The 13,385-nt window shown below is 44.0% G+C and overlaps 1 protein-coding gene across 1 annotated transcript in view; it reads left to right on the top strand.

Annotated features, from left to right (window-relative positions):
• The first annotated feature begins 2,785 nt into the window (after positions 1–2,785).
• LOC105921795 (zinc finger protein GLI2) overlaps positions 2,786–13,385 on the top strand; it is a 74,734-nt gene continuing 64,134 nt past the window's right edge. The window contains exon 1 of the mRNA XM_036128270.1: positions 2,786–3,058. The gene's annotated coding sequence lies outside the window, so the exon portion shown is untranslated. The remainder of the gene's footprint in view (positions 3,059–13,385) is intronic.

The raw sequence follows: 13,385 nt of genomic DNA, 5'->3' as shown, positions 1-13,385 counted from the left end.
TGTAAATGTATCCTATTGTATGAATATGTATGTGACAAACTCCCTGTATGTATATAGTTCTGTTCTAAATGTGTGTTGCTCCCCACTTCCCCTTTCCCTGGAAAAACAATAAAATATAAATTAAAAAAAATAAAAAATTTAACTTTAAGAAGCTTTTCGGGCTATTTGTTCCACTTTAAACCGGGTTGGTTCTGCTGCAGATACACGTGTCACATGAGGACCAACAGGCTACGTGATTGGTCCGTGGGCGGGCCAATGAAATCCAGTTCTGATTCAAATGTGGGTTTATTTTTTTAACAAATTCAGACACTTAAAGCCTTCATGGTGTTCATGCACTAAGTTTCAGCTTCCTGTTACATCAGAGCATCAACAGAACCCCAGTTTAATGGCACCAAGACCAACATTCAGCATTTTATTCTCTCCTTTAGGCAGAAAACATTTCTGATAAATGCAGCTAGAATAAGCTTTACTGATCAGCAACGCATGACAGTTGTTGCCTATAGGAACTTACAGAGAACACGGAGGAACCTCAGGACCTGGGAACCAGGATGGGACCAGCAGCAGAACCCTGGTGGAAATAGGCAAACAGCATAATATCACCTCCTCTTGTTTTTTCCACCTGCAGCAGTCTAACAAGCAGGGGTTGGAAAGCTGTTAGTAAATTTAACCTGAATCTGCACTTATTTTAAGATTTGCATTTGCACATTTTGCATCATTGCATCTCCATCTAGCATTATAAATGCTGCCAAACACTTAGTTTTTAATTGTTTTACTTTTGAATCACTGCTGCACCTTATACTGTATTTTAAATCTACTATAAATTATAAGCTGTATTCTTGCACAAATTCCCTTTGCACAATAAAATTCTGTACATACAAATGTTTTTTTTTAAATACTTACCTGTACACTGTGACTTTCTCCTGCATTGTTTACATTTCAATTGTTTTACTTTTAAATCACTGCTGCACCTTATACCGTATTTTAAATCTACTGTAATTTACGAGCTGTATTTTTGCAAAAATGCCCTTGCACAATCAATTCTGCACATACAAATGTTTTTTTTAAATACTCACCTGTAAACTGTTCTCCTGCATTGTCTACATTTAAATTGTTTACTCTTAAATCACTGCTGCACCTTATAATGTAATTTGATTTTTACTGTGATTTTTCAAGCTGTATGCAACGAAATTTCATTCTGTACGCACTCTGTGCATACAAAATGACAAATAAAGTTGTCTAACTCTAAGTCTAAGATTCCAGCGTTAGAATGCTACAAGATAATGTTTTTTTTTTTGGTTTAAAACAACATTATTAGTTTGAAAAAAATGAAATTAAACACAAACATCCATTACCTCTTAAAGCTGATGAATTTTACAATGTGCAAACTCGTGTTTTGTTATAGTTACAATGAGTTTTATATATATATATATATATATATATATATATATATATATATATATATATATATATATATATATATATATATATAGAGAGAGAGAGAGAGAGAGAGAGAGAGAGAGAGAGAGAGATTTATATATATAAATAGATAGATAGATATAAAACACTAAAAGGTATTTTTTGATGAAGAATGTGTCTTATATCCTAAATGTTAGATTATATGTGTTCTAACTACATATAAGTATCAGATTTGGTGTAAAGGTCCTTCCTGCCTATTAAATATTAAAACAGCTTGCCGTAGAATGTGTTTTCCATCCGTCATCCTGGATCAGAACCACAGGAAGAGGTTCTGCTACCACTGACTCTCTGCTCCGTCTTCTCTAGGCCACCAGTGGGCCGAGGCAGACGACCGCTCACCCTCAGTCTGGTTCTGGTTCTGCTGGAGGTTTTCCTACCCACTGTCGCGATGTGCATGCTGAGCTGTAGGTTTTCATGTGGAAAGCTTCATCCTTTAGTTTACAGCCGCCTCATACATTCCTTCCTCCAGCTGTTTACTGATGATTTTTAGGATATCAGGTAAAGGTGGAAACTATTGGATCAGATTTTCTTTGCTCATTAAAAACTGAATCATATAAAAACTGAATCATATAAATCTTTCTCCCCTGGAGCTGTGCCGGGTATCTCTGCTGATTTTCATTTGTAAAAACAAATAAAACAGTGATTTTAGTTGTTTCAAAGCACAGATAATAAATCTTGTAGCTGTGAGAATAAACAGAGGCCAATAAATAAAATAATACCGGGGGGTGCAGGACCAGCGCGCCGCCGCTAGAGGTCAGGCTTGGACAGCGCTGAGGAAGTTTCATTGAGGGAATCAGCTCAGGTTTAGCGCTGGTTCCGTCCAGATGGCTTAAAGCGGGTCACCCGGTTCTGACCGCAGCTGTCCGAGCCTGACGAGGCGGTTTGATTTAAACGCTGCTTTACAGCCCTGGATGCGCGCAAGTTTGCGCCACAAATAAACTGCGGCAGTCTTCGATTTACATGCATCTTTTTTTTACCTTTATTAGTGAGAAAATTTAAAAAAAATGTAGTTAAATTTAGTTTAGCGGGAAATAGATGCGTTTGCGCCAAAAGACGCATTTGTTGAGTTGGGTTTTATTAAAAAAGGGACGCCTGGACCTCAGAGATCAGATGCGTGGATGGATCTGAGGAGGAGGAGGAGCGCAGAGGGGAAGCTGCGCATCCTGGAAGCTCCGCAGCATCCCGGTGAAACTTTCTCCTCCCCCTGGTGAACTTCTCCTCCTCCCTGCTCCTCTGGCTCCAAACTTTCCCTCCTCCTCCTCCTCCTCCTCTTCCTCCTCCTCTTCTTCCTCCTCCTCCTCCTCTTCCTCCCCAGGCTGGACGGAGCTGCGCCTCTCTCAACTTCTCCTCACTTTGCGTTCGTCTGCGCTGCCCGGAGGTGAAACTTTCCCCAGAGCCGCGCTCCACCGTGCCGTGCCGTGCCGTGCCGTGCCGTGCCGCGCTCCGACGCGCCGCGCCGTGCCGTGCCGCGCCGCGCCGCTGCAGATGGGATTCCACGTGTTTGGAGCCGCTTTTCCTCTCTGAGAACAAAGTTGAGGCGCTTTGGAGGAACCGAGGAGTGGAAGCGGAGAGGAGCGAGCCGGTGAGTCCGACCATGTGCTCCCAGCAGCGGTGCTCTCTCCTCCATCTGGCTCCTAACTTTTACTTTTAGCTTTTATTCCATATGTGGGAATTTAGAAACACGCATTTCCCTTTTTACCTGTTTTTTTTTTTACCTCTTCTGTTAGATTTAATCTGCTTTTAATTATTTAAAACATCTTCAATTTCTCCACAACATTCGTCTAATATTTTCCTTTCTATTTCCAAATGTCTTTTTTTTTATTTTTCCTATTTTAAAGAATCAGATTTCCGCCTGTTTTAGGTTTTCTGGACACATTTTTCAAGCCTCTGTGGGAATAATCCACGCATGGCCTCGTTCTTTATTCCTATTTTAAATTCTCCGGCGTTAAATGAAGCGATAATTCATATTTTTCTCCCATGAAGCAGCAGTTTTCTGCGGGTCCAGACGCAAAGAAAGGCCTCTTTCCTGATCTGATCAATAATTAAACCCAAACTGATGCAGATGCCTCTCCTTCCTGGCCTCAGTGCATTTCTTTTTTTTTTTTTTTTTTTTTTTGTGTGTGTGTTATTCCTGGTCCTGAAAGGCCGCGGCGGTGATTTGCATCAGAAGAAAAGTTTTAGTGCGTTTGCTTTTGTGTGGGATGAAGAGTTCCAGCAGTCAGGAGCAGAAAAGAGGAGGAGGAGGAGGAGGAGGGAGGTAATGGGGCCCTTCACATTATTCACCGTGACATTCCCAAACCTGGGACGGGATGGCGCTTTCATCCTGCCCCCCCCCCCCCAAACCCAGCGCCTGTCACTTTCACACATCCTGGCGGGAATTTCTGTGAAATCCGCGGAGAGTTTAATGAGAGCGAGCAGAAACGGACGTCTGGAGACGAAGAGGACTGGAAGTGAGTAGAACGTCCCGCTGTGACCACTCAGAAGTCTCTCATCCCACAAAACAACAAGTCGGCAGCAATTAGAGCCGCGTGGGCCCCTGAGACAAGGCCCCGGACCCGCTGGAACCAGAACTCAGGTCAGGTTCTCCAGAACCAGAACGGTTCTGCAGGCTCGGCCCAGCGGCTCCGGGTCTCCTGCTGCAGAACCTTTGACCTCTGTGGGGCAGAGACGGTTCCTCCGGCTGGGTTTGAGCTCAGAACCCTCAGAGCATCCAGGCTTCATCCAGAAAATGTCATGTAGAGTTGAATTAAAGCGGGAGAAGAACCAATCAGGTGGCTGCAGATCCGTTTCTTTATGCTTTAAAAACATCTGCAGCAGCGAGATGAGGCAGAACGGCTGCTTTGCTTTGTTTAACCGGATAAAACTTAGCGGTGATTGTGAGGATTATTTAGCTTTTTAGCATTTTCTGGTGGTCCGTCTCTGCAGACCTGAGTCTTCAGATTCAGCTCAATGATTTAAACTAAGTGTGTTTTTTTTAAACTTTGGAAATGCTTCAGATTTTACCTCCATCTCCTCCGATGAGACGTTTATTTTCTGGATATTTTAAAAATGTGGCCCTTGGAGCCGGCGGGTCGGCTGATCGTCGCTCCTCCTGCGGCGTCTCCCCCCCACCCGATCGCTCAGAGGGCCCCGCAGACGTTCGTTCCTGGGGTCCCTCTGAGGATCTCCTCCAGTGGATCTTTAAGATCCGCCGTCAGGCAGCAGCAATTACACACCATGAAAACTGATCTGAGTTCAGTGAAAGCCTCTGCAGACCCACAGACAGCAGCAATCAAAGGCTGCGTGGCTGCCGGGGGTCCACTGGGGGTCTGCCGGGGGTCCGCCGGGGGTCCGCCGGGGGTCCGCCGGGGGTCCGCCGGGTGCCTGTAGTTCCTCCTCTAAGCTGTGTTGGGATCAGCTTTGATGGGGCCGTTAATTAACTCCTGAAGGGACGGCGGGACCGCCACCGTCAGGCCCGACAGCCGCCCTGTGAGGGCGGGGGGGGGGGGGGGTTGCCAGGGGGCCCCACGCGGTGAGGAGCGCCGCCGGCCGTCATGCTCTGACACGTCAGGACGGCTGAACCCAGAGCGCCGGTGGATCGGACCATTGGAGGAAAACCTGACCGGACTCGTCTGATCCACCGGGGGCCGGTCCGTCCCTGTGGTGGGAACCCTTCACCCCCCCCCCCTCCCCCCACAGGGGGCTCCTGGTGACACCCTGTCAGGGACCTGTTCTCCTCCTGCAGAGAGCCTCTCCTGGGAATCCCACTCTGCTGTAACTGAGGATCTTCTGATGCGCTGCGACGGATTCCAGTAAATCGTGGAAATGAGGCCTTTTCAGGCGGCAGGCGTTCAGCTAGCGGGATAAAAAACCCGACTCAGCGCCGCATTTATCCAGAGAACTGAGCTGAAACATGAAGAAGGCCCCTAACTTGTTGTCGTGTCTTTGACTTTGAAACTGAAAAGCTTTTTTTCAGCCAAGCTAAACCCAAACAAACATGTGGACCTCCCTCATCGTTTCTACTACTTCCACCCAGAAACACGACTGCTTCAGCGCTGTCTGAGAAGACGGGCGACGTAAACAAGTCAAATATTCATCAGAGCCTCTCTGCTGACGGCGGTTTGCAGCTCTGATGCACTGAAGTTTAAAAGTGACGTGAAAAAAAGGGTCAGACACAGTTTGTCAGGCTGTAGAACCAACAGAACCAGAACCGGCCCAGACCAGCGTTGTTCCTGGTCTAAGCTTTACCATTTGGTGCCGACCCAACACTCATTATGTGTCTTTGAACGCACCGTTACACTGCAAAAACGGATCTAAAAACAAGTAAAATGTTCTTAAAGTTAGTCCATTTGTCCTGTAAATAAGATTATCTGCCAATGGAATAAGTATCTTTACCCCTAAAATAAGATAATTAGACATCCTGCACTTGAAATAAGATTATGGAGTTGAATTGTTCCTATTTTAAGAGGAAAAATCTTATTCCATTGGCAAATTGTTTTTTACCTGCTCAAATCAAGGACAAATACACTTATTTTAAGAAAATTTAACTTATTTTTAGTTTTGTTTTTGCAGTGTAGGGGTTTAATTTTCTGTTTTTGGATGAATTAAACAAAGATAAATACTAATTTCTCGATTACAATTTAGTTAAACTCCCTTTTTAATAAACGTTTTACATTAACCCTCATTACACAAGACCTAATTAAAGTTGTTGAACAAAATATGATAGATTATGGTCCCTGATCCAAGCAAAAATACTGAATAACTCAGTTTCCTTACAGTCAGCTATGTTGTCAAAGCTTCTTACTGTGAGTCCAAATAAAAAACTTCATGGTTGTAGAAGGTGAGCTGTGGCTAATTTAAACCATAAACAAGTCAGAGACAGAGAGAACCGAGCTGCAGGTTTGTGAATTATCTGAAGACCAACATAATCAGCGCCCTGAAGAAACACAAGGCAGGAACTGTGAGAGAACCAAAGGAGAACCCGTGGACGCTATCAACAGACCCATGTTGGGAGCAACAAGATGGAGAGAAGGAACAAAGCAACCGATGAAAGACTCAAACGGTGGAAAAAGACACTATATCAATAGATTGATAAAATAACAAAGAGAACATTAGAAGATCAGTGAAAAACACAAAAAGAACCCGAGACAGGCAACAAGAAGACACCATAGGTGAGGGTAAGGAGGTTCCAGGGTTGGTACAAAGACAAATGTGGCTAGGTTCCAGAGACTGGGGGCAGGTATAGACCCATCAAAGGAAAACAAACACCCCAAAGGAGCCACAAAGAGACTGAAGGCACAACAACACCAGTCTAAGTAAAATAAGACCCAGAGGCATGTGGGAAGAGAGACCATGGCGGGTACCAAGGAACCCACTGAAGGAAGGATGAGATCGTTAGAGAGATACATGAAGATTTAAAAGTGTAAATAGAGACTCATGGCTGGTATCATCAGTTCCACTGAAGGACGACGAGATCCAGGGATGTCTTAAAGGAGACCAAGCAGAGACCTTTGGTGTGTCTGAAAAGGCCTGTGAAGGAACATTAGAAAGTTCATAATGTTTTTTTTATTATTATTATTATTTTATTATTATTTCATATTTTGTTTTTATTTATTTATTTAATTAATAGCTTTTACATTTATATTTATATTTTTGTTTTTATTTTATTTATTATTTTCTTTGTTAAAAACAGTTCATAAAGTTATTTTGTTTTTTATTTGTATTATTTTTAATATTTTTTTTTTTTATTTATTTGTCATAATTTTTTATAATTTTTTAATCTTTATTATATTTTATTTTTTATATTTTTGTTTTTGTTTATTTATTTTTTTAGTTTAAAAAGAGGTCATAATGTAGTTTTTTATTAGTATTATGTTAACTAATTTTTATTTTTCATTAATTTATTTATCATTTTTATTATTTTTTGTTTTTATTTAATTTACTTTAGTATTTATTTTATATATTTTTTTTATTTTTTATTTATGTATTTATTTATTTAATTTTTTTAAAGTTCATAATATGAGTAGAAAATGTAGCCTGTTTAACCAGCAAATGTATACATTTATTAACTGTCAGCAGGATGTTGGTGGTAACATCACATCCTCCGTTTTCAGCCTGCAACAGTATCAAGGGTTGCTGATTTAGTTGAAAATAAGTAAAACTAAAGACTGGAGAATATTGAACTCCTACAGACATGATAAGACAACACCTGCTGGCCTTAACCCATCCCTGCTGGGTTATCAGCTACCGGACCAGCATTCATCTCACAAAGCTCTGGCTTACAGAAACTCTTCCTGAAAAAGCTTCCAAAAACGACTGGCATGCTGGTAAGGTGGGACAACGTTACCGCAAGACTTAAACCATTCTGCCTGACGGAGACGATTTATGGCTGTAGCTACCAGGTCCGACCAGGCGAAGGTGCAAAGGAAGTGATCAAGTCCACAAAGTGAGGCTGTAAAACAGGGCGGCTGGTGGTTCCTGGGTCATTTGGCTGAAGATCAGGGATCAAAGCAGCTGCTGGGCCTCCACACCTTCTTCATGGCCTCCACCAGTCCAGAGAACCGAAGCCCTTCAGCTCCTAATGAGAAACAGAGGCCGGAGTTTAGGTATTAAACGGGTGGATGAGGGGCTTAGCGTCCCCCATGGGGGGATTGGGACAACCTAGATCTGTAGGTGGGGGATCAATGAAAGTAAAGGGATCTCACAAACATCAAGCGTACATATCTGAGGTGCTTCCAATCAGGAAGACTGTATTTTCAGACGGGTTGAGCTTGAGGTTGAGAGTTTATAGTGTCTGGACTGCTTAGGTATTGGGGGTGGGGGTGGGGGGGTTTCTACGTGAGGAGGTATCTAATAATGACGAAGGAATGCCTGGAATGCCTTCCCGCAGCCGCGCAGGCCTCCAGGAAGCTCCCCGCTACCTCAAAGAGAGGTCAAGGTCTGCCGAGGCTCACAGGTGGGAGGCACTCAGTCATCTGGCCCCACGCGGGTCAGCAGGGGGGGGTCCTCCTCTGAACCCTGCCGCTGACATCTGTTGGCGGTTGTCCGGGCCGGGGAGGAGATCAGCCACAGGATATTGAACATCCAGGCTCATTCCTCTGAGGAGAATCACTCAGTGTGGAAATCAGCCGGCTGGACGGCGCTCCTCTGGGAACGCTTTTCCCCCTCTGTTCTGTTTTTAGCATCGGGGACTCTCATTTGCCTCCGCTGGAAGTTTAGGGGAACCGCTCGGTATAAATTCAGATGTCACCGTTAGCCTCTATCTGTGCCTTCTCGGCTCGCACAATAAACAACCGCAGTCTATTTTAGAGTCGCCACCGAGACCCGGGCTTCTTTTACGCCACGGCTATTATTCAAAGGGAGAATAGGTGCGAGGCCCCGGCCATAAATTCCAGCAAGTGGCCCTTGGTGAGGGGCGCCGCCGCCAGGAATTGACTGCGTGCTCCGTGATTTTACTCCGCTACGCGCTGACCTTTCGGGCGTCGACAGAGTCGTTTGTTTGCCTGACAGGAGCTGTTCTAAAAAATTCAGGCAGTCACCGGCTGCTGGTTGCTCTCGGTGATGAGCCGTGGTGTGGGTTTGCACACCTGAGAGGCGTTTGTTTTCCCGACGCGGGGGGAACGGGGCGTTCCGTCGCCGTGATACACGCTATCGCTTAACGTCTGTTGGTTTCTGATCAATGCGCCGTACGTTCTAGATTCTAGACCATTTTCTACCTCCTACAGCAGTACAAGTGCCAACATTGTTTCAACTTTGGAGGAAAGAACCGGAGACAGCCGACAAACTTAGGCTACGTTAACACTGCAGCCTGAACTGACCCAATTCAGATTTTTTTGCCCATATGTGACCTGGATCTGATCTTTTTATCCCAGTCTGAATGACACGGATCAGATTTTTTCAAATGCGACCTGTGTCTCTACGGCCGGGTCGCATTTATCCGACCTGTACGTCACGATACTCGATAAACGTCACTATTCTGTGTCCTGCTATGCAGAAGCTGGAAGAAAGACGACACCCATAGCGAACAACAATGAGGAGAGCAGTCAATGGAGGGAAAGCTCTGGTTAGAAAATAAATTAATGACCAAAAAATGCGTCCCAACATTATAATCCATGTCAGTCGCTTCAGCTAGGAACCACTGATCAGGCCCGAAATCTGGGTGTAGTGATGGACTCAGACCTGAATCTTCAAAAGCATCTAAAGACAATTACAAGGTCAGCTTTCTATCACCTGAGGAACATTTCTAGGATTAAAGGACTGATGTCTCAGCATGATCTAGAAAAACTAATCCATGCGTTTATTTTTAGTAGAATTGATTACTGCAACGGTGTTTTTACAGGTCTGCCTAAAAAGTGGATCAGAACGCTGCAGCTGATCCAGAACCTGCTGCCCGCATCCTCACTAAGACTAAGAACGTAGAGAACATGGACCCGGTTCTGAAGTCCTCACTAAGACTGAGAACGTAGAGAACATGGACCCGGTTCTGAAGTCCTCACTAAGACTGAGAACGTAGAGAACATGGACCCGGTTCTGAAGTCCTCACTAAGACTAAGAACTTAGAGAACATGGACCCGGTTCTGAAGTCCTCACTAAGACTAAGAACGTAGAGAACATGGACTCGGTTCTGAAGTCCTCACTAAGACTAAGAACGTAGAGAACATGGACCCGGTTCTGAAGTCCTCACTAAGACTAAGAACGTAGAGAACATGGACCCGGTTCTGAAGTCCTCACTATGACTAAGAACGTAGAGAACATGGACCCGGTTCTGAAGTCCTCACTATGACTAAGAACGTAGAGAACATGGACCCGGTTCTGAAGTCCTCACTAAGACTAAGAAAGTAGAGAACATGGACCCGGTTCTGAAGTCCTCACTAAGACTAAGAACGTAGAGAACATGGACCCGGTTCTGAAGTCCTTCCACTAAGACTAAGAACGTAGAGAACATGGACCCGGTTCTGAAGTCCTCACTAAGACTAAGAACGTAGAGAACATGGACCCGGTTCTGAAGTCCTTCCACTAAGACTAAGAACGTAGAGAACATGGACCCGGTTCTGAAGTCCTCACTAAGACTAAGAACGTAGAGAACATGGACCCGGTTCTGAAGTCCTCACTATGACTAAGAACGTAGAGAACATGGACCCGGTTCTGAAGTCCTCACTAAGACTAAGAAAGTAGAGAACATGGACCCGGTTCTGAAGTCCTTCCACTAAGACTAAGAACGTAGAGAACATGGACCCGGTTCTGAAGTCCTCACTAAGACTAAGAACGTAGAGAACATGGACCCGGTTCTGAAGTCCTCACTAAGACTAAGAACGTAGAGAACATGGACCCGATTCTGAAGTCCTCACTAAGACTAAGAACGTAGAGAACATGGACCCGGTTCTGAAGTCCTCCCTAAGACTAAGAACGTAGAGAACATGGACCCGGTTCTGAAGTCCTTCCACTAAGACTAAGAACGTAGAGAACATGGACTCGGTTCTGAAGTCCTCACTAAGACTAAGAACGTAGAGAACAGGGACCCAGTTCTGAAGTCCTCACTAAGACTAAGAACGTAGAGAACATGGACCCGGTTCTGAAGTCCTTCCACTAAGACTAAGAACGTAGAGAACATGGACCCGGTTCTGAAGTCCTCACTAAGACTAAGAACGTAGAGAACATGGACCCGGTTCTGAAGTCCTCACTAAGACTAAGAAAGTAGAGAACATGGACCCGGTTCTGAAGTCCTCACTATGACTAAGAACGTAGAGAACATGGACCCGGTTCTGAAGTCCTCACTAAGACTAAGAAAGTAGAGAACATGGACCCGGTTCTGAAGTCCTTCCACTAAGACTAAGAACGTAGAGAACATGGACCCGGTTCTGAAGTCCTCACTAAGACTAAGAACGTAGAGAACATGGACCCGGTTCTGAAGTCCTCACTAAGACTAAGAACGTAGAGAACATGGACCCGATTCTGAAGTCCTCACTAAGACTAAGAACGTAGAGAACATGGACCCGGTTCTGAAGTCCTCCCTAAGACTAAGAACGTAGAGAACATGGACCCGGTTCTGAAGTCCTTCCACTAAGACTAAGAACGTAGAGAACATGGACCCGGTTCTGAAGTCCTCACTAAGACTAAGAACGTAGAGAACATGGACCCGGTTCTAAAGTCCTTCCACTAAGACTAAGAACGTAGAGAACATGGACCCGGTTCTGAAGTCCTCACTAAGACTAAGAACGTAGAGAACATGGACCCGGTTCTAAAGTCCTTCCACTAAGACTAAGAACGTAGAGAACATGGACCCGGTTCTGAAGTCCTCACTAAGACTAAGAACGTAGAGAACATGGACCCGGTTCTAAAGTCCTTCCACTAAGACTAAGAACGTAGAGAACATGGACCCGGTTCTGAAGTCCTCACTAAGACTAAGAACGTAGAGAACATGGACCTGGTTCTGAAGTCCTTCCATGGCTCCCTGTATCTCAGAGAATAGACTTTAAAATCCTTCTGTTAGTCTATAAATCCCTGAATTAGCACCTAAATACATCACAGACTTGTTATCAGGGCATCAACCCTCCAGACCACTCAGGTCTTCTGGCTCCAGCCTGCTCTGCAGAACCAGAACCAGAACCAAACATGGAGAAGCAGCATTTAGTTCCTATGCTCCGCTTATCTGGAACAAACTTCCAGAAAATTGTAAAAGTGCTGAAAGCCTGAGTTCCTTTAGATCAAGATTAAAAACACATTTGTTTAGGATTGCCTTCAACTGTTCTAGTTAACTGAATCGACACCTTTTTGTTCATTTTTCTATCTACATTTTATTCCTACTTGCTTTTATTCTGTTTTACTTTGCTATATTTTAATCATGTAAAGCACTTTGCATTGTCCCTGTACTGAATTGTGCTATATAAATAAATTTGCCTTGCCTTGCCTTCTGCAAACACTGAGGACGCTTTGCTACGTGTGACGTCATGGCGTCCTCAACTGCGCATGCGGGACATTTAGGTTGAACGCGTTCAGTTCACACAGGAGATCACATACAAGTCGCATATATTAGGAAATGTTAACGGACACACAAAAAAAAATCCGATTTCACAAAAAAATCGGAATTGAGCATTAAGACCTGCTGTGTGAACGTAGCCTTAGATGTTGCATCAGCCAAAAGTCTTTGACCGTAAGGAGTCCGAGAACCTTTGAGTGTTGAGTAGTTTCACCCTCTGGCTGTAAAAAAGAAATTTTTAAGACTTTCCAGACAAAAAAGTTTATGATTGGAAATAACTGCTTGAAGAGAAATCAAACTGACCTGACGTGAAATTACTCAACATTACCGTGACGTTTGTTCGTCACATAAAAGGAAGAATGTTCTAGGAATGACCTTAAATCAATTAGATAAGCTGTTTGTCTCGTTATTTTACCTTCTATTTGTGCGTAAAGGTAAAACAGCTTCTGGTGTGGACTGCTCTACGACAACAGGACATAAGTTGGATGAATTTGGAGCATTATTTCCTGTGTTGGTGAAGATCCTCGGTCATCCAGGTCATGGTCATTCCAGAAAAGTAAAAAAAAAACAAAATAACGACTTTTTTACCAAAGTTTGAAGACGTTTCGCTTCCCATCCAGAAAGCTTTCTCAATTCAAAATGTCTGAAGTAATGAGGAGTATCAAGCTTCATAGTAATGCCCAAAAGGTCTTTTATGGCTTAGATAACATGTAAATTGAACTGAAACCGGTCCGTTCCTTAGTAATGGGGAGTCGTTACGGTCGTACCTTGACGTTTGTTGGGTAGTAACTGCGTGAAACTTGACGTTATTGGTGTTTGTTGGGTAGTAACTGCGTGAAACTTGACGTTATTGGCGTTTGTTGGGTAGTAACTGCGTGAAACTTGACGTTATTGGCGTTTGTTGGGTAGTAATGCGTGAAACTTGACGTTATTGACGTTTGTTGGGTAGTAACTG

This window comes from Fundulus heteroclitus, chromosome 24 (assembly GCF_011125445.2).
Source record: "Fundulus heteroclitus isolate FHET01 chromosome 24, MU-UCD_Fhet_4.1, whole genome shotgun sequence".
Classification (NCBI taxonomy): domain Eukaryota; kingdom Metazoa; phylum Chordata; class Actinopteri; order Cyprinodontiformes; family Fundulidae; genus Fundulus; species Fundulus heteroclitus.
Note: the sequence above shows the minus strand (reverse complement) of the source record. Positions and strands in the feature narration are given on the sequence as shown.